Source organism: Medicago sativa, chromosome 1, assembly GCF_051527215.1.
Source record: "Medicago sativa cultivar Bolivia chromosome 1, Bolivia_mono, whole genome shotgun sequence".
In the NCBI taxonomy this organism is placed as follows: Eukaryota; Viridiplantae; Streptophyta; class Magnoliopsida; order Fabales; family Fabaceae; genus Medicago; species Medicago sativa.
This window is the reverse complement of record NC_140749.1, coordinates 14,157,230-14,181,114: the sequence shown is the minus strand read 5'-3', so window position 1 is coordinate 14,181,114 and position 23,885 is coordinate 14,157,230. Positions and strand designations below refer to the sequence as shown.

At 31.4% G+C, this 23,885-nt stretch overlaps 1 long non-coding RNA gene across 1 annotated transcript; it reads right to left on the bottom strand.

The window, feature by feature from the left end:
* Nucleotides 1-467: 467 nt before the first annotated feature.
* LOC146952918 (uncharacterized) lies at nt 468-1,533 on the bottom strand. Its single transcript, XR_015026211.1, has 2 exons — nt 1,354-1,533; nt 468-1,241 (listed from the first exon to the last, which is right to left on the bottom strand). It is a non-coding gene; the product is annotated as an uncharacterized LOC146952918 (long non-coding RNA).
* Nucleotides 1,534-23,885: the final 22,352 nt, after the last annotated feature.

Below are 23,885 nucleotides of genomic sequence, written 5' to 3'. Positions count from 1 at the left end.
AAAAAGTGCATTCACATGAACTGGTTGCAAGATATTTAATTGATAGCAAGTTAACATTTTATTAGAGGTTTGGTTGGACCACACCTTTTGAACTTGCACGAAGTAATAGAAACTACAGAGAGTGTCTTCTATTGAAGAGTGATTAAGAAACCACTTTGAAACAATTGATAATGAACTAAATTATATTCCAGTCACCAAACATTTTTACATATGGATAAATGTCTGCATTAGAACACCATCATAACCTGTATCTTTAGAACTGTTTTCATTAGTTTCTGTGAGTAAAGAAAAAAGGAAGAAATAATATACCCTAATCATCACATGGGCTGCACTTCAAATACCTTCTACTATTGAAACTATGTAGACTAATGTATATTGTCTATGAGAAATTAATAGTGTGTTGTGTTTCTCCGACTTCATTGCTCACTTAGTTAGAAAATCAAGAAATTAACATGTCACTCCATCCATCATAAAAAAATAAATAAATTAAATATTAAAATTTAAATGTAATTATAAAGTAAACTGATTTTAGAATCCCAAAACGGTCCAATAATTCACCGTTTTCCCCACCTATCAATAAACATATGTTTCGTTAATTTACAATCAATATAAACAATTTTTGTACTAGTTACTTGAACATTGTCTTATATCATTTCCATCTTAAAATAAAATTAAAAATTCAACGCTAAACATACAAGTATCAACCTTGTTTCTTCAAATATAATTTTCACATAAAACAGTCAACAAAGATATTAATTTCAATGATTTCCCTATTTCCTTATCTTGGGATTCTTCTTCTTTTTGGATCTACTTTTACTTGTGCTCCTCTATTCAAACTTCACCTCTTCTCCATCAATTTCACCGGCTGCTTTAAAATGTATAGAGTTTCCTATCAAACCATTTTCAATTTTCCTTGGTTTGGAAATAACAATACCTCCAACTAAATTAGATTCAATATCACTAACTTTTGGTTCTTCTTTTGTTTTTAGGACTAGATTTTCAGCATTTTTGCACCTTTTTCATTCCATGGCACTTCTGGTTTTCTACGCATTTTCAATAAACCTGCAGCTAAAACAATCAAGTTGTTACACCGATGCAACCATCCAATAAAACATACACAAAAAATATTAACCATATTGACCATGTTTTAAAATTTGGTAATAGAGGCATACAAGTGCAACTCCTCCTCCAACAGATCCCGAACCTCCACAATTAGATTCAACAATTAGATGCTTGTTAATCTGAAAAAAAAAGTGTACGAGGTTACTAATGCTATTAAACAATTAATTTACCCCACCAATTTTCAAATAAAATTGACAAATTCATTACTTAAGATATAGTGTGGTACCTCACCTGATTAATCAAAGAAATCACACTCGTTGACAGAAGATCAATATTACTGATGAATGGCCAAATGCATGACATTGTAGATGATGATGAAATAAAAATCATCATCAACAGTGCCTTCAAGTTGTTACCTGGAATAGCCATGGCAGATCTAGGTTAGCTAAAAATTAAAAGAACACATACAAATAAAATAAAATAAATAAACAAATCAAATGAATGGATCCAACAGAGAAAATTTTTATTTATAATTTTTGAAGACACTGAAGAGAAATTTATTGAAAATATTGAAAGAACGCCAAGTAGAAGGAGTACTTAGAGGGTGAAAAAGCTACAATTATTCAAATTACATATAAGAGTTGCAACAACACGACAACAATCCTATAAACCAAACAACTAACATAATCAAAGGCTCACTTTGTGAGATCATGGGGGAAATAAACAAAACAGCCACAAGCTTTGAACATATGGACATAGATCTTAATCCAAATCATGAAAAGAACAAACATTTCATCATGCTTAAAACCGAAACACAAAAAACCAGATTATACATTTACCTATAGTTAACCAAACAAGCATCTGCTGGAAAATGGTAGAGTGTGGCGGCAGTTGGGGAAAGGGTAGGAAGTGGCTGCTGCTAAGGGTTGGAGGTTTGAAACCCTATGTAAGTTGGGTTTTTTTTTATAAGGCAAGGAAAACACACATTGTTCCATATGGAGCTGTCAAGGAAGTTATACCCTATACCCCTGCATTTTTACCTTCACCCAACAAACCGTTTCAATTTCCAATTTTACCCCTTTTATTTTTTGACTTCACCCCCACATAATATTTCCCACTTAACTTTTGTTTCTGTGTTGCAAAAAATGTAAATGAAAGATTTCCAGAATTAGCTTCTCTAACATCGTATGATACCCTCCCTAAGGATTGAGGTTTATCATCTTCCAGAGATCAAACGGCTGCCACTCGTAATACCATCCAAAAGCAAAAATTGGAGCATCAATCAACAAAATTCAAATCGCCACCGCCGACCGCCGCAAATTGAGTCACGTCCTTGGATTGGAAACAACCGTTGCTGTAATTGAGTCGTGGCTTGTGCTGCCATTTTTGCAAAGCATTCACATATCTTGATTGGGATTTATCCAACCCTTATGTTTTGGGTTTTCTTGTTAGAATGTAACAGATCGGGCAAACTTTGAGTTTAATATTGGTCATCTTGGTTATTGAATTCTGGAATTTAATCCAACACAATTTATTGAATTCATTGGGATTAACTCTATAGATAAGCATCTTCTTGTTTCAAAATTGTTAGTTTCAGTGTTATGAAAATCAATCCAATTTAACCTAATTACAAATCTATTACATTTTATTTTCTTTTTTCATCGATTTTTATTTTTCAGATTTGTGATCATGTTTTGTTCCAATTCATTGTTGCAACTTGTAATATGATTTATTTATTTTTTATAAGGGATAAATTTTGTTTGTTAATTATCTTTTTATACAACTTTATAAGGGATTGTTTTTTAAAAATTCTGTTGAATATGATGAATTTTAGTTCCGGGAATCTTTCTTCAATTGTTTCCCGTACAATTTTGACAATTCCAAAAATGGTTTGTGGGGGTGAAGTCAAATGAAAAAAAGGGTAAAATTGGAAATTTTTGTGATTTTTAGGGGTGAAGGTATAAATGTAGGGGTATAGGGTATAATTTCCAGCTGTCAAATGGACTGGTCCGATCCAGCCCGCCTCGGCCCAGTGGGTCAGATAATATAAATGGGTTAGAGTGGGACGATTCACTTGATGACTATTACTTTCCGCACCTATGTCATTCTCACGCGCCCTGTAAATTTTTCAAAATTGCCTTTGTGATTTTCGGATTTTAAAATCTAAACTGACTTTTTCCTTTGTTATAGGGTGGAAAAATGAGTTTTTTCACCAATTCGGATTTTATTATCTGAAAACCTCAAAAACACCCTATTTTTTCGGATGTTAGAATCCGAACACCCCCTAAACACCATATTTCAAGGGAAAAATAGTTCGGATTATATAATCCGAACTGTATCACCACCAGTTATGAACATGATTATATCATGGATAGTCATTTGAAGGACCTTATTAATCTTCATAACTATCATCCTCCTGTTTTAGGTCATTGTTAGTTTTTCCGAGTAAAAAAACGATATTTGGGCTACTTGATCCGATTGTTCCGAAAGTTTCACAGAAAATCAGGAAAAAAAAAATCAAGGATCAAGACTCCCTAGAAGGGACTTCTTATGGGACTCCACCCCTCAAAATCCAAAATTCCATCGTTTTGATCCATTTTTAATTTTTTTTCTTCATATTATCAGAAAAATATGATTTTTTTTTTGCATTAGTTTTATTTGATTTTTAGAATTTATTTGTGTTTTTTTATTTTATATTTTAATGATTTTATTTGATAGGTTTTTAGCATTTTTTACTTTGTCTTTTGGTTGCTTTTAAAAGCAAAGTTCAAAACTGCTGAAATGGGAGAGATTTTGATTGCTGATTATACATAAGCATATTTTGAATTTTATAATCCAAATTAGTGAAAAATCATTTTGGATTTTAAAATCCAAATTACTCATGGGCATTTTTGTAAAATTTACATGGCGCGCGAGCAGGGTGGGAATAGGCCAGGCCTGATCCTTCTACCAATTTTTTTGCAAGCTTGAGCCTATCCTATAGCCTTTCATATGCCTATTTTTTTGGCCTGGTCTGACCTATTTAAAAGCCTGACCTGGACTGGAAGCCTATTTATAGGCCTACTTCATATTAAAGTCATTAAATATTCAATTTTCTCTACTTTTAAATAGGTCAAACTAGCCTTAAAGCCTATTTCACAGTAAGGCCTGTATATTGCTATAAGGCCTTAAAAGTCTATTTCACTATAAGGCCTCAAAGCCTATTTAAAAAGTCCATTATTTGAGTTTTTTTTTTCTTGTTATTTATGTTTAATATAAATTATATTTTAATATAAACAAAAATAAATTTTAATACCATCCATAAATAGGCCAGCTTATTAGGCTTCGTAGGCTTTTTCTATAGCCTAAGCTTGGCCTATTTACTTAAATAGGCTTTTTCAAAAGCCTAATTAAGCCTATCCTTTTTTCATAAACAGGTCAGACTAGGCCAGGCTTAAACAGGCCAGACCATAGGCCCCTGTAGGCCGACCTGACCTATTCCCAACTTTACGTGCGAGTAATGGGTAGGGTGGGAAAAGTAATAGTCTCATTTGATTTATGACTACCAAAATTAAACACATCCAAATAGAACGGACGTTTCTCTTTAGCCCCACAATATCTCCAAGGCACCCTATATACACATCCGGTAGATATCTATTTGATATAGGTTTAAAAAAAAATGTCCATCCGGTATATATATAACAACTGGATGTGCATGTATTTAAGGCCCATTAGAGATATTGGGGGCCTAAAGAGAAGCGCTCAAATAGAAGTGGGTTACACTGGCCGATGGGCCAGAACACAAATTTGACTATAAAAAAAAAGTTATATTATATATTTTTTGTTTTTGAAAATGTGCAAAATATTCATTATATATACCAATAATTCTAATCAAAATCAATATAATTTTAATCAAAATTTCATAAAACTACTGTTGAAATTTATACACATTAGTGCAATTAAAAATGTATCACATAAATATTTATCATTAAAATAAATCACATGTATTCGTAAATTTAGTTAAATGATATATAAAACATCTATTAAATCAACATACATGAGTGACTAATAACACAAAAACCTAAATGCAAAAGTAGAGAGTATTTATGAAAACTCATAAAAGTGCAACCTTGGAGAAATTAAAATTTAGTCTTACATAATAAAATACTTCAGTCTTACATATTAAAACTATTTTTGTAAACTACTTTTTTTAGTATTTTTAATGGACCTGCCCACAAGCCTAGTAGTCCGACCTAGGTCGGACCATGTAAAACACAACTCTAATGGGTTAACCCAAAATGATATGATCGTTTTTTCATGCTTTTTAGGCCCAACCCACAAAGAGAAGGTCGATAGACTGGCCCGGTGGGCCTGGCCCATTTTGACAGCTCTAGTTTCATGTGTCCTTTTTATACTATGATCCAACCTAAATATAATACATGTTTTTTTTTCTTTTGAAGAACACACAAGGATTTTCCCCTAAAAAGAAAAAAAGCACACATGGATTTTTTTTATCTAAATCTTGTAAAGAAGTTAGCGGTGAAACGTGATTCCCAAGATTTTTCTTAATTTTCCGTTTTAAATTTGTTTCACTTTAGTTTTTTTTTAAGGATTGTTTCTCTCTTTAGTTGTATTTTTAGGAGGTGTGTTTGGTTTTGTTGCAGGTGGGAGTTTGTCTTTGATCAAGTGTTAATGAATGTATTAAGTTGGTAAGTGTTGGGGTTTATTAGTTATCTTGCATTTTCTTTGGGGAACGGGTGTATTTGTAATTGGTATTGTTGGCCTCATTTCTCTTAATTGGTTCAACCATGTGTGAATTTTTTTGTGTGTGCAGGGACAGAGCCAAGAATTTAGTTTAGGGGGGACCAAGTCAAAAGTATAATTTAGTGCAGAAAAAATAATTTATTGTATTTTTTTCAGTGGATCTCTACTTTTCTAACATGTTTTGAATCTATAGCTATGTTTGAAATCTCTTTTTCTTGTTGAAAATTTATTTTGAGAGCATTCTTCGGTATACATGAAAATTTATATAAAATAAGTTGAAAATTTAAATTCAGTTGAAAATAATTAACTATAAAAGATTAATTAACGCTAAATGATTGAATGTCAGATAATATAGTTTCAAATACAACTCCTCGATACGAGAGTGTTACCTTAATTGATTTGGATGTCAAGCAAATTTGGGGAGCCACCTCATTGGAAGGATATGTTCCATTAGTCGGGCATAACTTCTTCATTATGTCAGTTGAGCACATTTTTCTAGGTTTGTCATCTTCACTGATTGCATCATCTTCTATAATTATAGATGCTCGCGATTTCCTTGACATATTGAATTTCCTTTGCCTTTTTGTGAAGTTGTCACATGTTGAAATAAATTAATATTTAGGAGGACTACTCTTACCCATGGAACAACATAAATTTCTGTTAGGTTCCATGTTGAAAACTTCATTTCCTTCGCAACCTATATCCCAAATCAGAAAACATAAAATAAAATTAATATTTTAATTTTAGTTGAAATTCAGAATCTTTAAAATTAATCAATAGAATTGTAATTGTACAATATATTAAAAGTGGCCTATATAATATGATGTTCTCATCATTTACACAAATTGAACAACACAAATAAATTCTAAAATTCAAATAGACTACATTGATATCCAAATTAATGTCTTGAAACCATTTAATTTGTTTGGATAACTAAATTAGATTTTAAGTATGATAAAATTGTCATATGACGTTTTGTTAGTGTCCTTCGCTAGTAACTTATAACCCAAAATTCAAAATTCCTAATAAAACCCTAAAACGAAAATACGTTTGCATATAAGCATGATTTTAAAGCTCTATCTCGATTCTAATTGAAGGTTTAATTCTCAAATTTGAGTCTCAGATCTGAATGTACGACCATCCCTGTATTACTTCTTGGGTTAACTCATTTTGAATCATGTTAACGCTTTCAACAAAATGCAAAGTAATGGAAAAGCTTAAAAACAACGGGGTAAATAGACACCAAATTTTGTTTTAGGGTATGATTCACAAATACTTCAATTTCTAGAAATCTCATTCTTCAAACTACCAATTTATGAAAAGAAAATGATTGAAATATCCCAAGAATAAATCTAGCTGTTTATTTTACGATATAATTGAACCATTTCAAAATTTGAGAACGAAACTAAATAGAACTGAGATTGTATACCTGATTCGCATGCTTGAATGGATTAGGCACGAGCTCAATGTGTATATAGGTTTTCTCCTTTTCTCTGGCTAAAATTTGTTGCATTGTTTTTAGGCATGATTCACATGCTTCAATGGTAGCGAAACTTATATATCATTACGCTACTTGGTATTGATGAAATGTAGAGGGTGAAAAATGGGCCGACCTTGAGTGTTTAGACCCAAACCATGTTGAAGAACATATAAACGAAACAAATTGGATGCATTTACTTTTGGAACCTCCTTATTTTTCCAATAAGATATTATTTTGCAAACTTTTTAAAATAAAAAATACTCATTTTTGTATGCTTTTTTTTAAACACAATACACATTTATTGAAATCTTTTATGCAAAATACTATTTTTTGAAGCAAAATTTAAATAAAAATTGGAACGAAATTTTCATAACACAACATATATAGGTTTTATATAAAATTTAATTTCTAAAATACAAATGTATGCATTCCAAATTCAATTTTTGGAGAGAATATACTTAAAATAACTAACTTCAACAATTGAATATGTGAACATGTCATCACTCTAGTTGTATTCATTGAGTCCATAATAGATAGAGAATAAATTAATTGTATATTCTTGTAAATAAAAGAATTTAGTAGGTGTTGGGGCTTTAATATACACAGTGATGACGCCCAATCATAATTGTTAGTTAGTTAGTGTTGTTACAAAATGTTTTAGCCATAGTTTGAGTCTTTTTTATTAGACTTTGTTAATGTAGGAACACTACAGTTGAGTTTTGACTAATATCCACAATTGTAATTCCCCTCTCTTTAAGCGCTTAAAGACATGGGAGGATGTTTGTCCCTCAGATGTGGGTTTCAGAACTGATCGGAATAGAGTTTTTTTTTTTTTGAAACATCATAATTTTATTAGGCTGAGTTAGCGCAAGGAGCACTAACATGCAAGGAGGACATAGAGTACAAAGGGTGGCCTTGAGACAACAGGGAAACAGGGAAAAACAACAAACAACAGAGGCTAAAACCACCAGACAGAACTAAAAACCATCCTGCCATCCACAGCCATACCCCTGACACAACCGAACAGCACGCACACCGCAGGAACCAGCCCAGACACACAGAAACCAGCAGAAAACCTCCAATTATTTGTAGCCTAATTGAGCATTAAGTACAATTATTTTTGAATTTATACCTAATTGACAACAAAATAATAAAGAGATGAAAATAGAGAAATAGGCTTTATATTTGAGTGGATGTCTCTAATACAAACCGCTCGCGCAAACACCTAACATTAAGTACAATTATTTTTAGATTTTGATCTTATGGACTACAAATGATTAAAAGATATAAATAAATGAAAACTAATAATATATAGATAAAATAGCGAAAACAAGATTTATGTTTGAATGGATGTCTGAAAAACAATGTAAAAATTGAGTATTTGTATGGAGAAATGATCTATAATGTGTCGAACATATATTCGGCTAATTTTGAAGGTAGAGTGTTGGTTTTCCTCATTGATTTAGTGTCCAACATCTGTTCGAGCTAAATTGAGTGTGTGTGTGTATGTGTGTGTCTTTTTCAGCTAAATAAGATTAAATAACCAAACACTTAGTCTCTCAAACACAAGTAGTGTCAGAGGAGAATTAAGGACACACACACACACACACACACTCAACAACAACAAACAACAACAACCAAACATTATCCCACCAAGTGGGGTCGACTACCTGGATCAAATTACACTATAATGTTCTATCATAAATTATAGTTGGATTCAACTCATTAACCTCTAAATATTTCCTAATAGTTTCTCTTATAGTTATTACTGTTTCCAAACTAATGTAGTTATTCAGATGAGAAGTCTAAAACGAGCACACAACAAGTAACTGTCAAAATCTCGTCTGTTAGGATTCACAACAAGAAATACTCTTTGAATTTCTTTCAGACAAGTCTCTTTTGGAAGGCTTAGTCTGGAGAGGTTTCATCATCAACAAGACTGGTTGTATAGGGTTACAAGTATACTGCTCCAATATGATAGTTATGAATATTGAAATTCTTAAGCTCTAAAATACACGCCGAGGGTAGTATATAATTTTTTTTGATATATTATATTTTTGTGCCAAGAAGAACCAAACATCATAGAAAACAATTTTAGTTGATGTCTGAATCTGATTTAAGTGAATGTTCATATATTTGTTGTGGTCCATGTAGATTCCAAGTTATAAGCACTATGTATTGTTTTCTGAATATTCTTGAGTGTATGGACTAGGAGAGACTTCCTGCCACCCCTAACATAATAAACCACCCAAAGTTTCTCCTGCTTTACCAACAAGAGTGACACTAGGAAGCCTCTTAAACAAAACAATCCCACATATTCTTCACATTAGAAAAACCAGTTAAAAAGAATGTTGTTTCGTTCAAACCAAATTCACCTCTAAGAAATTGGCCACCTTCCCGTTAAAAAGAATGTTGTTTCGTTCCAACCAAATGCACAGAGCCGTTATCAACTACACTAAATGTGATACTTTTTTTTGCCTTTCTCACCTTTACCAATTGAGTTAAAGATTAGGAAATTGTTCACAACCTCACCATCACAACCTGTAGCTACTCCTAGCAAAATGAAAATCAACTTCCACGCTTCCATAGTCTTTGTGCAAGAAGCAAACAAATGACTAGATAATTCGATTTCTCTAAAACATCAAACACAACTTTGTTAATGAACATCTCTTAAAACGCCCTTCCACCATAAGTCCAATTTAGTTGATAGCCTATCCTGCAACAACCGCCACCTGCACAAGCATATATTCGAAGGTATGAAAGTGATGCATATCCGCTTAACTGCTGCCACTAATTACTCATCGTATACAGCTGAACATAACAGATTTGACAACTCCAAGTAGCAATTTTTAACAGAAAAACTAGCTGCTGCATCAGGCAGCCATCTGAACGTATCTGGCACATCAAACTGCAGCTGCACCCTCTCTTCATCTTGCAAAATTCTGGTCCAGTTCCCCTGTTTCCTTATATTGGGATTCCTCTTCCTTTCGAATTTACTTTTACTTCTGATATTTTTCCATTGATATTTTCTTTTGTATCTTCTTTTTATTTTCTACTTTTACTCTTTTTTTTTCACTTTTTGAACAACTACTTCATTGGGTGACATGTTTTCTAACCAGGAATTAATTCCTTCATTATTTTAGATTTAAAACGCGTCTTTTTAGGTTTTTCGTCTTCATTGATTGCATCATCTTATTCAATTAACGCTCTTACTTTCACATGTATATTCCTCTGAATTACAGTAATTGCATAGTGCTATGTAGGATTTGACTCCTTTACACCGCAGAAGTTACTTTACGAATGTGTTTCATTGCATAGCACTATAAATTTTCTTATATAGCGGAAGGTTCACACTGTTGAGAATGCTTAAGATTGTATTGGGAAAAATATAGGAAGATTAAACCAATTTCAATCTTCAACCAATTTCAAAAAACATTTATCGCTCATTTTTAACATGGTGTCAACACCATTTTGAAGGAAATGAATTGGACTACCTTTATGAAGGAAAAGACATCATAGCTTAGTGTATTCATATGTATTTTATGAGAGAAATATATGAAATAGAAATACAGTAGTGCTATATACAGCGACATAAATTTTCCTGAATGCTTCACGATACAGAAACCAACCAATGAAAAAAGAGCCTTGGCGGAAATCATGGGGGGAGTAATGGAAAGATGTTGGTCAACAAAAAATGACTCAATGGAATACACGGTCACTATGTTTCACGAAATTCCAATTCGCTGGAAATAGCATTATTGATAGAAATAATAAACAAGATGATAAAGAGAACAGTGTATGAGGGAGATAGAGACAGAGACACAATGTCTCTCCGTCTTAAAGTTGATGGTCCAGATCCCATTTTGAAATCCTCGTGATTGGCATCAGAAGAAGTCAATTAACACTGATACTTTCGCACAAATATTCTTGTTACAATACTTATGTAGTACTGTGTGGCATTTTTGACTCCTTTACATGGAAGAAGTTACTTTACAAATGTGTTTAATTACATAGTACTAGTATAATATTTTACCTCTACGTGAGAAATGCTAGCAAATCAATTTAGGTTCAAAAGAAGCATAACATTCAATTTTACTGATGGTAATGATATGAAAATGTGTACATAGAACATGGACAGAAGTATGAGGTTGTAGACAAGACTTGGTGCTCGTCAAGACACACAACTGTTCAGAATGTGATTTAAGGGTTCCCTTAGATGCCTCTAGTGATGGAATACACCCCAATTTGAGAAAAGATTACACTCTAGAGAGAAGTTAGAAAAGAAAATTTATTATTTTTCATTGATTCCAATCATGAGGCAATCCAATTCTTATACAAGGCAAAACACCTTAATTAGCAAAATAGAAAGACCAAAGTTTCAATTAAATCACATTTATCTGTGATTTTTCACTATATCGATAAAATTGCGACCTAATTGCAACTGGAATTTAAAATCTCTAACTTAGTGCAAAATGTATATATGTATGACATAACATATAAACCATGTCATGCAGAGAAATTTCTGGAAAACACATGAAATACAAAAGGGAAATGCTTAACATCTACAAAGGATTTCTCTTCAATGATATGAAGAACCTTAGAGACATAAATCCATAAAAAATTTGTGGCATAGAAAACTATAATAGAAATTATATATATAATTTCTATCTTTAATTAAAATTGAAGTTTACAAAACAAAGTATCTTCAACCATCAACCTTGTTTCCTCAATTTAATTTTCATATAAAACAACCAAAAAGGATATGAATTTCAGTTCTTTTCATATTTCTTTCTCTTGGTATCTATCTTATTTTGCGGTCTACTTTTTCCACTGCTCCGCTTTTCGAATTTCACCTCTTCTTCACTAATTACATGACTTTCTTCAAAAAGTATAGAGTGACCCTTCATGCCATTTGAATTTTCCACATTTGGTAGTTTGTCTTTAAGGATCTCCGGAACCTCTTGCATGGCCATTTCATCTATGTTATTCTCACATTCCTTCTCTTTTGTGGGCACATTATTTTCCTGCCAGAAATAAACATATTTTTTTTTATAACTGGAAATCAAATTATGCATCTGAGATTTTACAATGCTCACACATATAGCGCATCAACTACTTATGCTTGACCCCCGATGGTAAAAAATGAATTATGATAATATTTGAAATATTATGTTGTATAAGCTAACTAGTATAGGTTGCATGAGTCAAGATCCTCACCATTTACTTAAAAATAAATGGATAATGTCATTTGGTGAGAGATAGATACAAAAAAGTATGTAGTGGATCCTATTCGTAAGCGGATCCCACTGTTATTAATTATTTTTAATTTTCTGTGTTTTTATCTCTTTAAATGAAACAAATGGAGAGACTAATAAATGGAGAGAATCTTTACTCAGACTGCATATTCCTACAAAGGAATTTAAAAAATAAAATTGATAAAATAAAAGTGTGAATTTTGTTGCATGTTATTAAAATAGATTGTTTGGAGACTTGCAAATTTTTTTCTTCATAGATATGTCTATATATGTGTGCGGGAACACATGCAAAATGAATGTTATATGAATGGTTACAAGCTAAAATCACATATAAAGCAATAACACTACTAAATGGTTATGTACAATGAAAGAAGGATATACTTACTTCGACATTGTTTGGAGGGAAGTAAAATTCATCCAATAAATTTTCTTCAATACCTTCATCAATATTGAGTACAAGCCTAGAATCAGTTCCATCGGTAAAAAACCTTGAGGCACCTTCCCCAAATTGTAGTGAATCATATGGAAAGGGTAGGAAATGTGATGCAAATGCTAGGACTTCTTCTTCAACAGAGGATGAAAATTCTAACTCCTCATTTGTTTGAATCATATTCCCTTTTCCTTTGTCAACAACACTAGCTTCGTCACCATTATTATTGATTAAAGCATTATTGATACCCTCCATTTCACTTTCCTTTGGTTCACAAATAACAGTGCTCGTCACATTTTCTTTTTGGCCCTCCCCTGTTAGACCTATTTTTTCTGGTGTATATTAAGTACACATGAAAATCAAGCAACACAATATAAAATAGTAAAAAATATAAATAGCTAATGATATTGGAATTTACCTGTCCTTCTAACATCTTGAGCATTATCTTCATTCTCATTGTCACTAATTATCATATAATTAATCAAATCACTAACTTTGTTACTAGTCAATCTAATAACATTATGAATATTGATATCTCTTATTGTAGGAACAAAGATTTGGATTAAAGCTTACCGAGTTTATAAATTTACAACATTTTATGTAATATAATCAAATTAAAATAAGGATATAAATTGAAATAAAACTTACCATATAGTTGATGGCTCACATTGATGCGGACCCGTGAGATCATATTGCGAAAAATCTATCCAGATTGAACCAATTTTGATAAATGATGCCATAATCTAGATGACCACAAATTAGAGTAAATATGAAAATTATTTTCAACACAAATCCCTGTATTTCTTCATTGATAAAACAAACAATTAATGTGTATATATAAATACAAACTTAATCTCTATATATACATAGAAATTAAATATTAATAATTAAAAGGCAATAAAGGTTCTAATAATCAAATAAATATATTGTTAATTAAATTATTATGAGTCTACAAAAATGATTTGAAGATATATACCAATAATATACAAGAATAATATCGTAAGCAAACTTTGTATCAAATTGTTAGGATTTGTGAAATGCTTCTAAAAGGCTAAATGAAAACATGACCTAAAAACCATTAAGAGTTCAAGCATATATACCATAGGTGATAAATAATATCCTTAAGTGAACAAAACTATTCAAGAATTCATTTAGGACAAAGTACTTCTATTATACCATACACACCATTAATTGACAATTGAATATAAATTGAACAACACAAGATAAATTGAAACTTGAACATAAATTGAACAACACAAGATTACTTATGCATTGAAGTAAACTACATCAATAGCCAATTTAATGGTCATGGAAGCATTAATTTTTTGAACATGCAAATTAAAGTTAAGTATGATAATGTTGTCATTTTAGAGTTAGTTGGTTCCCATCTCAAATCTGAATAACTTGTGACACTAAAGCTCAACGTTCCTAAGAAAAACCTAAAGGCCAAATATGTGAGCATATGAGTTTGGATTTAAAGCTCCCTAAATTCAAATTGAAGGTTTAATTGTCAAATTTGATTCTCAGATCTGAAAATGAATTTGCGATTATCCTTATATTTAAAAAAAACGCATTTCAAAACCAATATCGCATACCCATAAAACACAAAGTCATGGAAAAGATTAAAAACAAAGGAAAATAAATGCCATTTTGCACACTACCATTTTGCAAAAAGAAAAAAGATTGCAATACCCCAAAAATAAATCTAGCCATTTATGTTACAATATAGTTGAATCAAATCGGAATTTGAAAACAAAACTAAATCGTACTACAATCATATACCTGATTCGCCTGCGTGAATGGATTAGGTATGAACTCAATGTGTATCTAGGTTTTCTCTGATAAAAATTTGTTGCACAATTTATGGTATGATTCCCCTGCTTCAATGGTAGCGAAACTTATATATCATTACGCTACTTGATATTGATATGTATAGGGTTAAAAATGGGCCGACCTTGAGCAATTAGACCCGAACCATGTTGAAGAACATATAAATGTGTCAAATTGGATGCATTTACTATTGGCACTTCCTTATTTTTATTATAAGCTACTCTTTTACACCCTTTTTTTGACGCAAAATATTTATTTCCTAAAATTTTGTAGGCAAAATACTCATTTTTGAAGAAAAATTAAAATGAAAAATGGAACTTAATTTTTAGAACATGATACACCAGCATATATAGTTTTTATTCAAAAAATTAATTTCTAAAATAAAAATGTATGAATTCCAAACTTCAATTTTTGGAGAGCATATACTTCAAATAACTAACTTTTGCAATTTAATATTTGAGTATTTATAAAGAGATGAAAATAGAGAAATAAGCGTTATATTTGATTGGATGTCTCTAATACAATGTAAAAATTCAGTATTTTTTTTTTTTAGGGAAAAAATTGAGTATTTATATGCAAACATTGTTTCTATTAACCAAACAACGTGGCCTACATTGCACCGCCTCTGCTTGATTAGTTTTGAGGGTAGTTCGTTGATTTGCCTCAATGAAGGGATCATTGTGCCTCATGTTTGGCTCTTAGTCTCACCCCTCACGATATGATATGTTGCAAGGCCCTTGGTGCGCAAAATCCTCTACAAACGTGCCTAATTTCTCATCCTTTGTTTGAAAAAATATTAAAGAAAACTTGTAAAAAAAAATTGTTCAAGTAAGGAGCTTTGTTTAAAATTTTCTATTATGACGTTGTATATATTTGATGAATTGAAATAGAATTCTGTTACGAATGATAAATTTCTTCAGAAAAAGGTCTAACAATATATTTAGTTAGATTTTTTTTGTCAAAAATATATTTAGTTAATTGGTAGTTAAAGTTTAAATTTTCATTATATTATGGGGAAATGCTAATATTTACAAATAACAGCTACACAAAAACAGGAACCTGTTTTTATTTACACCAAGTCTCTTGATTTCCATCAAAGAAAGAACACGCTATTCTTCGTTGTGGAAAGGAGCAGAAATTATAAAAAAAATGCTTCAAGTGAATCAAATATGCCTACAGTATACTTTAAGCATGAAAGATTTTGGAAATTATCATGCAATGTTATTGAAATAGGTTTCTCTGAAATCATAAGCTTTATCTTTCCAGCATCGTTAATAAATTGGCAAAATTGGTGAAAATTGAATTGCCATTTTTCAAGCACTAAAATGGATAAAAGAAAACATTATATCAGAAATTCATAGCAGAGAATATATATCAAAAGCCAGAATATGTATCAATAAGTTCAAAAATTATAGTGATAAGCGCAATAGGTACTTAATGTCCACAAAATGTACTCCCAAAGATATCAGTGAGTCTAAACAAAAGTATCCCTAGCTGGGAATCCGGCTCCTCTAAAGTGAGCAATTCACTAGTATCCCTAGCTGGGAATCCGGCTCCTCTAAAGTGAGCAATTCACTATTAGGGTGTAAAATGAATAATATTAACCGTCAATAAACAAATCATTAATAAATATTGTAGGTACATCATAACAAACCATGAATTTGTTAAAATAACAACTTTATTTTTTCACTTTACTCACGAGGATCTAATCTCTTAGTAACGTCAAAACGAAATAATGATGTGTACAAAAGTGCAAATACTAAGTACTTTTTTTTTTTTGAAACGGCCAAATATTATTAACCAACGAGCCCGTGCGAGATGCACTAACAAGCTCGGGAAAAGAAGAGGTGATTTTCCGGGAGAATTGGAGGAGTAAAGCACCCGGTAAGGTATTGGCGTTCTCTTGGATGTTGTTACTTGATAGGATTCCGACTAAGGCTAATCTTCCTAAGAGATGGCTTTTAGGGATGGATGATACTAAGTACTTAAGTAATAGAAAAACTAACAATTGCCTTAACCGAGAAACAGTGTATTTACATGAACTGGGTGCAAGATATTTAATTGATAGCAAGTTAACATTTTATTAGAGGTTTGGTTGGACCACACCTATTGAACTTGCACGAAGCAATAGAAACTATAGAGAATGTCTTATATTGAAGAGTGATTAAGAAGAATAATTCTTGAGTGGACATAAAGATTTGGACCCTCTATTTAGTCACACACACAAAAAAAGTATCATTGTCTTGTATCATTTCCATCTTAAAGTAAAATTAAAGATTCAACACTAAACATACAAGTACCAATCCTTGTTGCTTCAAATATAATTTTCACATAAAATAGTCAACAAGGATATTAATTTCAATCATTTCCCTATTTCCTTATCTTGGGATTCTTCTTCTTTTTGGATCTACTTTTACTTGTGCTCCTCTATTCAAACTTCACCTCTTCTCCATCAATTTCACTGGCTGCTTTAAAATGTATAGAGTTTCCTATCAAAACATTTTCATTTTCCACACTATAAGGTAGTTTGTTTGTAGTGGATATTGAAAGATCAGTGAATTTTGTAATGTTAACCTTAACTCCTCATCTTCAGAAGAGGATGAAGAATCTGACTCTTCATTAGTTTGAATCATTTTCACTTTTCCTTTATGAAGAACATTAGATTGAACATGATCATTGTTATTTGAAATATTCCACATACCCTTTATTTCAATTTTCCTTGGTTCGGAGATAACAATGCCTCCAACTAAATTAGATTCAATATCACTAACTTTTGGTTCTTCTTTTGTTTTTAGGACTAGATTTTCAGCATTTTTGCACCTTTTTCATTCCATGGCACTTGTGGTTTTCTACACATTTTCAATAAACCTGCAGCTAAAACAATCAAGTTGTTACACCGATGCAACCATCCAATAAAACATTCACAAAAAACATTAACCTATGTTTTAAAATTTGGTAATAGAGGCGTACAAGTGCAACTCCTCCTCCAACAGGTCCCGAACCTCCACAATTAGATTCCACAATTAGATGCTTATTAACCTGGAAAAAAAGTGTACGAGGTTACTAATGTTATTAAACAATTAATTTACCCCACCAACTTTCAAATAAAATTGACAAATTCATTACTTAAGATATAGTGTGATATCTCACCTGATTAATCAAAGAAATCACACTCGATGACAGAAGATCAATATTACTGACGAATGGCCAAATGAATGACATTGTAGATGATGATGAAATAAAAAATTTCATCAACAGTGCCATCAAGTTGTTGCCTGGCATAGCGATGGAAGATCTAGGTTAGCTAAAAATTAAAAGAACGCATAGCAATAAAATAAATAAACAAATCGAATGAATGGATCCAACGGAGAAAATTTTTATTTATAATTTTTGAAGACACTGAAGAGAAATATATTGAAAATATTGAAAGAACGCCAAGTAGAAGGAGCAGGGGCGGAGCTACAGCAAGCATTCTGTGGGCACATGCCTGCACTAAAATTTTCATTCTAGTTCTAGTATATATGGTATTGTGTTATGCCAACTAACTGCCGCCATTACTTGAGTATAAAAAAAATACCCATCGTATCAAAACTAGTCCAAATTCTTTTTCTAGAGTAATCTATTCCAATTACTTAATATCTAATAGATCAATTAATCATAATATATATTTCTTCCATCTTATAATGAGTGATTATTTGTAATAAAAATTTTGTTACAAATTGAATAATCTTTTCAATGCAATCTTAATTACTTCGTCTGTCTTAAAATGTCTAGTCTAGTTGAAGGTTTCAAATATGTCAGTCAATACACAATTTTGATCTTTAATAATTATAATTATCTATTAGCAAAAATTATAGAAAAAGTTAATATTTTAAAAATACTCATCGGAACAAATATAACCTCTTATATGCAAACATTTGTCTTTACATATATTAGTAGAAAAATAGAGTCAAAATATGTTATGTGAATATTGTATATATATCAAACAAGACCGGTCATTTTAGGACCGAAGAGTACTTTTTATGATAGTACACTAATGCTTGCATTGTTCTTAAGTCAATAACTTCCACTTTGTATTTATTACGAAAATTTTAATACATCAATACTTATAAGAGTAATTTTTATAAAAGTATTGTTATTTCTCTTTCATTTGTATATTATGGTAAGGTGTTTATTTTACTTTCAGCTTAACAAATCTCAAATACCATGCACGTTGTTTTTTTTTTGTTGGTAAAATATTATTTTTAGTATTAAAGTATGTCGATATTGCCCCCACAATCTAAAATTTCTGGCTCCGCTATTGAGAAGGAGTACTTAGAGGGTGAAAAAGCTACAATTATTCAAATTACATATAAGAGTTGCAACAACACGACAACAATCCTATAAATTAAACAACTAATATAATCAAGGGTTAATTAAGTTTTTAGTCCCTATAAATATTCACAGTTTTGTTTTTAGTCCCTACAAAATAAAATCACACTTTTTAGTCCCTATGACATTTTTCGTAAGCATTTAAGGGACTAAAAATGTTGATGGAAAAATTTTATAGGGACTAAAAATGCTGATTGAAAATTTTATAGGGACTAAAAATGCTGATGAAAAATTTTATAGGGACTAAAAAGTGTGATTTTATTTTGTAGGGACTAAAAACAAAATTCTGAATATTTATAGGGACCATTTACTTAATTAACCCTATAATCAAAGGCTCGCATTGTGAGATCATGTGGGAAATAAACAAAACAACCAGAAGCTTTGAACATATGGACATAGATCTCAATCCAGATCATGAAAAGAACAAACATTTCATACATAAAACCAGATTATACATTTACCTATAGTTAATCCAAACAGGCATCCGCTGGGAAATGGTAGAGTGTGCCGGCAGTTGGGGAAAGGTTAGGAAGTGCTGCTGCTAAGGGTTGGAGGTTTGAAACCCTATGTAAGTTGGGTTTTTTAATAAGGCTAGGAAAAAACACACTGTTCCATTATGGACTCGCCCGGTCCAGTCCGTCTCGACCCAGTGGGTCAGATCATATAAATGGGTTAGAGTGGGACGGTTCACTTGATGACTATTACTTTTCGCACCCAATTTTATTCTAACGCACCTTGTAAATTTTCTAAAAATACCTCTATGATTTTCGGATTTTAAATCCTGAACTGAGTTTTTCCTTTGTTATAGGATGGAAAAATGAGTTTTTCACCAATTCGGATTTTATAATCCGAAAACTTAAAATATACCTTATTTTTCGGATGATAGAATCCGAACATCCCCTAAACACCATATTTCAAGGGAAAAACAGTTCGGATTATATAATCCAAATTGTATCAGAACCAATTCTGAACATGCTTATAACATGGATAGTCATTTTAAGGACCATATTAATCTTCGTAACTATCAGCCTCCTATTTTAGGTCATTGTTAGTTATTCCTAGTCGAAAAATGATATTCGGGCTAGTTGATCCAGTTGTTCTGAAACTTCCACAGAAAACCAAAAGAAAAAAAAATCAAGGATCAAGACTCCCTAGAAGGGACTTCTTATGGGACTCCACCCCTCAAAATCCCATTTTTTATTTTTACTTTTATTATTATTTTTCATATTATCAGAAAAATCCGAAAAATTTGCATTAGTTTTATTTGATTTTTAGAATTTTTTGGTGTTATTTATTTATTTATATATATTTTTATGATTTTATTTGATAGATTTTTAGCATTTTTTACTTTGTTTTTTGGTTGTTTTTAAAAGCAAAATTCAAAACTGCTGAAATAGGAGAGATTCTAATTGCTAATTAAGCATATTTATGATTTTTAATCCGAATTAGTGAAAAATCATTTCAGATTTTAAAATCCGAATTACTGATTGACATTTTTGTAAAATTTACAGGGCGCGCGAGTAATGTGTAGGTGGGAAAAGTAATAATCTCACTTGATTCATGACTACCAAAATTGAGCACATCCAATTAGAACGAAAGTTTCTCTTTAGGCCCCAAAATATCTCTAAGGCCCCCTATATACACATCCGGTAGATATCTATTTGATATACGTTTTTGAAAAAAAAATGTCCATCCGGTATATAACAACTGGATGTGCATGTATTTAGGGTCCATTAGATATTGGGGGCCTAAAGAGAAACACGCAAATAGAAGTGGGTTACACGGGACGATGGGCCAGTCCAACCCGTATTTCAAAATCCATTATTTATTTTCAAAAAAATGGAATGAACAATAAAGCTATATCTATACTATATATAAAGAAAGTAAACTGTTTTGGCTTACTTTTTCTCTCTAAGTTATATATAATATGCTTTTGTGCTTACATTTTCTTAATGTCGATTGTATGAATTGTAAATTGTAGCATTGAAACTTGTATATTTAACAAGAATTCTGTGCTTGCTTTTATCTACTACCTGGGCTCCAAGGTGATTGAAAAACTTATTTGACTTTATTTCTAGATATGGAGTCTTCTTGTTGTCCACATCCCAAGATACCATCTCCAACTTCATCTACAACCTCTTAGGGAAAACCAAAGGTTTCACCAGTTATTTAAAGAATGACGAATATACAAGAAATAGCCGATGAGAAAAAGGTTGTTTCTGCTACACAACAGGTATCTGAGTAAGTAAATATCCCTAGAGCTGCCGATGGAACATTTAGTTGACAAGGGAAATACATAGTTTTTTTATTATGCCTTGTCGAATGTTGTTACATTTTTGTCCGGCCTTATACCATACGGGTTCTATACCACAAGCATAGATTATTTCAAGATATTGGTGAATTCATAGGTTAACCTCAGTAGGAAATGTTTTCTGCATTAATTTTTTTCCCTATAGCAAATAGATAAAGGGCTGACATGTGATGCATGTATGGGATAGTGCAGGGTAATTGGTATTATGAAGTGAATGAAATGGTGAAATTTCTCATTAGATAAATCATATAGTACATGAGATATATATACATTTGTGTTTGTACTATCATACTAAGTTGTACATGAGAAATGCTTGTACTACACTAATGTCATGCTGTATGGATGAAGTCGAAGATTTAGCATATCATCTAAGAACTGTCCAAATTTAAGAAGACTTAGAAAAAGAATGCGAAATAACATTTTGCAAATAGCAATGCAAGATACTACATTAGACTAAAAATCAGAATTTTTTTGACATTATAATGGTTTCTGAAAAGAGCAGAAATTTTAACAGAATGCTTCAAGTGAATCAAATATGTATACTAACGTAAATTGTCTACAAATTTAGCATGAAAGGTTTTGGAAATTATCAAGCAATGTTACTGGAATAGGTTTCTCTGAAATCATAAGCTTTACTTTTCCAACATCGTCTACAAATAGGGAAAATCGGTGAAAATTGGATTGCCGTTTTTCAAGCACTAAAATGGATAAAATAGTAGAGAATATTAAAAGCCAGAATGGGATGAATAAGTTCAATAAATTGTAATGATAAGTACAAATAGGTACTTAAATCCACAGAATATACTCCCAAAGATATCACCGAGTCAAAACAAAAGTATTAAAACTATGATCTAATAAACAAAAGTGAGCAATTCACTTTTAGAGTGTAAAGTGAATAATATCAAATACCAATTAACAAATCAAAGACAAATATTGTAGGTACATCATAACAAATCATGAGTTTGTTAAAATAACAACTCTTGATTTTCTCACTTTACTCACGAGGATCCAAATCCCCTAGTAACATCAAAACGGATTAATGGTGTGTAAAAAAGTGCAAATACTATGTACTTAAGTAATAGAAAAACTGGCTCCAAAAACTAACAATGTCCCTTAACCAAGAAAAAGTGTATTTACATGAACCTATATTTTTTCCGATTAACTTGCGAACCACACCCATTATTGCCACAGTTTCAGTAGACAAGTCTATACATAGCTTTGCTCTGACTTTAAATGGAAGCCCCCGTAAGTGGGGATGAGATTGGTCCCCTCAGATTAATCGGTTCATGGATTGGATAGATATTTAATTGATAGCAAATTAACATTTTATTAGAGGTTTTGTTGGATCACACCTATTGAACTTGCACGAAGTAATACAAACTATAGAGAGTGCCTTCTATTGAAACCACTTTGAGACAATTGATAATGAACTACTCTACCAAACATTTTAACATATGGATAAAAGTCTGCATAAGAACAGAATAATCAAAAGAATTAATCATTAAATACCAAAAGCAAATACATTCCATTAGTACTTGAATCAATGTCAATTTCCTACTAAAATTAAAACCCAAGACTAATTCTAGACATAGTGATGCAACCACTTTATCAATCCTGCACCAAAATTGAAACTAATACACCCTCTAAAATTGACACTACTAATCCTCCATCTCACAGATAGTGACACATCCCAACAAGAATTTTACAAAAAAATCAAATATTTCCAAACATTTTTTTAATCAAAAAAGTATAAAACATAGCAAAGTTTTGCACACAACAACTATTGAATCAAACCACACACAGCAACGACAATTTAATCTAATGACAAACGACGAAGTCAACAAGACAACAATAACAACAACTACTGATTATATATATATATATATATATATATATATATATATATATATATATATATATATATATATATATATATATATAGGGGTTTGCTAGAACACACCCACTAGTTTTTATGTGGGAGTGTTTTAGCAAGTTATAACTAAAAAGTTAATAAATACACCTTAAGGTGTATGTTGCTATAACACACCTTCTAACAAAAACAAGTGGGTGTGTTCTAGCAAATCCTATAGGGGTTTGCTAGGATACACCCACTTACTTTTTAGAAGGAGTATTTTAGCAAGTGAATAACTAAAAAGTGGTTAAATACACCCTAAGGTGTAGCTTTGCTAAAACACTCCCACATAAAAACTAGTGGGTGTGTTCTAGCAAATCCCATATATATATATATATATATAGAAGTTAAAAAAAGAAAAAATAAAGGAAACTTTACCACATTGACTATGTTGAAATTTGGTACCCAAAAACCTCCGCAATTAGGTGCTTATTGATATGGAAAAAAGTGTACGAGGTTACTAATGTTGTTAAACAAATACTTTACCCTAC